This window comes from Chrysochloris asiatica, unplaced genomic scaffold (assembly GCF_000296735.1).
Source record: "Chrysochloris asiatica unplaced genomic scaffold, ChrAsi1.0 scaffold00057, whole genome shotgun sequence".
NCBI classification, from domain to species: Eukaryota; Metazoa; Chordata; class Mammalia; order Afrosoricida; family Chrysochloridae; genus Chrysochloris; species Chrysochloris asiatica.
The window spans coordinates 10,385,402-10,389,458 of record NW_006408575.1 but is presented as its reverse complement, the minus strand read 5'-3'; positions in this window follow the sequence as shown (position 1 = coordinate 10,389,458).

Below are 4,057 nucleotides of genomic sequence, written 5' to 3'. Positions count from 1 at the left end.
ACACTGAAACTTGCTCTCCAGCATAGAGATGCTAAAACAAATAGAAGAAATGAGGAGGTAGAAGAGCTGGACAGAATATTACAAAGGTGAGTTCTAGAAGACAAAGTCAAATATTACAACAAATGTGCAAAGATCTGGAGTAAGAAAACCAAAAAGTAAGAACATGCACAGCATTTCTCAAGCTGGGGGAACTGAAGAAAAACTTCAAGCTTTGACTTTCATTATTGAAGATTCTCAGGGCAAATTTTTTTGATGCAGAAAGCATCAAAAAGAGATGGAAGGAAAACACAGAGTCACTGTACCAAAAGGAAATGGTTGATGTTCAACCCTTTCAAGAGGTAGCATATGATCAAGAGCCAATGATACTGAGGGAAGAAGTCCAACATGCATTGAAGGAATTGTCAAAGAATAAGGCACCAGGAACTGATGGAATAAAAATTGAAATCTTTCAAGAAAGTAAGGCAGCGCTGGAGGGCACTCACTTATTTATGCCAAGAAATTTGGAAGATAACTATCTGGCCATCTGATTGGAAGAGATCCGTTTTTGTGCCCATTCCTATGAGAGGTGACCCAATGGAATGTGAAAGTCATAGGACAATCTCTTTGATATTCCATGCAAGTAAGGTTTTACTAAAGGTAATACAGAAATGGCTAAAATCATACATTGACAGAGAACTTCCAGAGGCTCAAGCTGGATTCAGAAGAGGATGTGGAACAAGATATATCATTGCTGATGTCCGATGGATCTTGGCTGAAAGCAGAGAATACCAGAAAGATGTTTACCTGTGCTTTATTGACTATGCAAAGCTTTCGATTGTGTGGATAATGACAAGCTATGGGCAACATTGCAAAGTATGTATATTGCAGAACAGTTAATTTTGCTCATGAGGACTCTAAACATGGTCCAAGAGGCAGTTATTTGAAAAGAACATGGGAACACTGAATGGTTTAAAATTAAGAAAGGTGTGTGACAGGGTTGTATTCTTTCGCCATATTTATTCAACCTGTATGCTGAAAAAATAATCCAAGAAGCTGGGTTATATGAAGGAAAACGTGGCATCAGAATTGGAGGAAGACCCATTGAAAACCTGCAATATACAGATGATACAACCTTGCTTGCTGAAAGTGAAGAGGACTTAAAATATTTACTGATGAAGATCAAAGAGCACAGACTTTAGTATGGATTGCATTTTAATGTGAAGAAAACAAAAATCCTCACCACTGGACCAATAAACAATATTCTTATCTTTGGAGAAAAGATTGAAGTTGTCAAGGACTTCGTTCTTCTTGGATCAACTATCAACACTCATGGAAACAGCAGTCAGGAAATCAAAAGATGTATTGCATTAAGCAAATCTGTTGCACAAGACCTTTTTAAAATGTTAAAGAGCAAAGATGTCAGCTTGAGGACTAAGGTGCGCCTGACCCTAGCTATGGTAATTTTAATAACTTCTTATGCATACAAAATCTGGACAGTGAATAAGGAAGACCTTAGAAGAATTGATGTTTTTTAATTGTGGTTTTGGAAGAGAATATTGAAAGTACCATGAGCTGCCAAAAGAACAAACAGATCTGTTTTGGAGGAAGTGCAGCCAGAGTGCTCCTTGGAGGCCAGGATGTCCAGTTTGTCTCTCATACTTTGGACATGTCAAGAGGGACTAGTCGCTGGAGAAGCATATCATGTTTGTAAGGTGGAGGGTGAGAGAAAAAGAAGAAAACCCTCAGTGAGATGGATTAGCAAAGTGGCAGCATCAATGGACCCAAGCTTGGCAACAATTGTGAAGTTGGCCCAGAACTGGGCAGTATTTTGTTCCTTTGTGCATAGGGTCACTATGAGTCAGTACCGACTCAATGGCACCTAACAAAAACACGTCAGAGGCATGAAGAAAATTGACATGTAGTTCCTTATAACTTAAAATAGAGGTTTGTGAGAGGCATTTCAAAGACCTGTAGTCTAACATCTCTTGTGCTAGAAGTGAGGAAACTGAGCTTTAAGGAATGGTCATTCAGACAATTAATTGAAGTGTTGTTGTTTAAGACTTGTATTTCTGTTATTAGCCAAGTCTATTATTCCATCTTGTTATAGTATGGTGTTATTTTTCCTGGGTCTGATATCCATGGTCCTATCCTTGGAAACCCTACACAGAGTCGCCATGAGATAGAACTGATTCGGTGGCACATAACAACAATGTTACCTGGGCCCAGTATCCATAGCCAGCATCGTCTTTGTCCACAAGTATTATCATCATCTTTTACTCTCATGGTGCACATGTCTGCATCCTAACTTTTTCTTCTGCTGTCCCTCTTAACTATCCTGTGTTACTTTCAGTCTGTTCCCTCTAAAATTTCCTTATAACAAATATCTGAAGAGTATCAACTCTTTGTTGTCCATTGCTAAAAGGCAATGAATGAGCTGACTATTATGAAAACAATGTAGACCTGACAGTTGAACAGAGTGGAAATATTAGGGGCACTGACTTGCCACACAAAAGAAAATCACATTTAATTTACAACTGACCCTTAAACAACATGGGTTTGAACTGTGCAGGTCCACTTATAGGTGGATTTCCATCCCCCTCTTTTTGCTATGTGTTGAGCTCGTGTTGTATTTGCTTAAAACACCATGTGACACTAATCATGTTCATGCGAGCAGATTATCAGTCCAGTTAAGGATGATGGAAGGATGATGGAAGGATGATGGAAGGATGAGAGGCTAGTTGTTACTGGAGAGACCAGAAGATTAGTGTCACAGGGTGCTTTCTGTGGATACTAGAAACACTTAAACTTACCTCAGTACTAACAGGGGAAAAAAAATCTGCAGATAGTGGATCTGCATTGTTCCAACCTGTGTTGTTCCAGGGTTGATTCTACTTTCTGTTTGGAAATGGTGTGGTGGAAGATAGAGAGCAGTGGCCAGTTAACCATACTTCGTATGATAAGCACTTTGCTTAGAAAAATGCCAGGAGCTATGGAAACACAGTATTAAGAGGTTTCAAGGAGTTCGTGGAAAAATACCAATATTTTTAAATTTAATTTTTAGGTAAAGTTTTTGAAACACATTTTTAGAAGGACACCCAATCTTGGAATACAGTATGTGTATTACAGAATAATTTCTATAGTAAATAGTGTGCAAATTATAACTCAAAGAGCCAGATGGCCTCTTTTTTATTTTTTTTAAGGTTTTTATTGTGGGGTTTACATGGGAGGACATCAGCCTTACACTCATCCTATCGTATTTCGTTTCATTGCAATGATTACAATTCCCTCCATGCATCATCAAATAACCAAAGGGTACACAACACAGGCCCACCCCCTGGCCACCAGCTCACAGCCCTTCTCTCCCTCCCTGAGTCCAGTGTCCCCAGCCACTCCATCTGCCCACAGCATCATTTCTGTCTTTATCCCTGGTGTCACTGCCTCTCTGGACAGGGTCTCAGTCTTCGTGCTTCTCACTTGATGGTCCCAGGGACCTCCACTCCTGGGCTGCAAAATCAATCACTCTTCTCCTTTTGTCAAAAAACATCTACCTCTATATTTCCTACCCTCACAGTCAGTCCTGATGGCAATTATTCACTGTTGTACTGCCAGAGTCTTATCCTCTTTTCCTTTCAATCATCCCGGTTCTAACAGATTGAAAATCAATCAGTGGTGATTCTAACTTCCTTCCCATCTGGAGCTAGGTTTCCTCTTGAAAGCTTGTAAGCCAGTCACTTCTTTTTTTTTTTTTTTTCCTTAAATGTTTTATTGTGAATTATGTGATAGTTTACATGGGAGAATATTAATTTTACATTCATTCTATCGTATATTGTCTTATTGCCATGGTTACAATCCCCTCCATGCATCATCAACCAAGCAAAGGGTATACCCTGCAATCCTTCCCCCGTACCCCATAGGTCTTCAGCACACAGTCGCTCTCCCTCTCTGGATCTAAAGTCTCCAGCTGCTCCATCGCTCCACGTCATCATCTCTGCCTCCATTTCAGGCATCACTGCTTCTCTGGGTAGGGTCCCGCTCTCTGCTCTTCTCCCTTGATGGTCCTAGGGACCTCCGCTCCTAG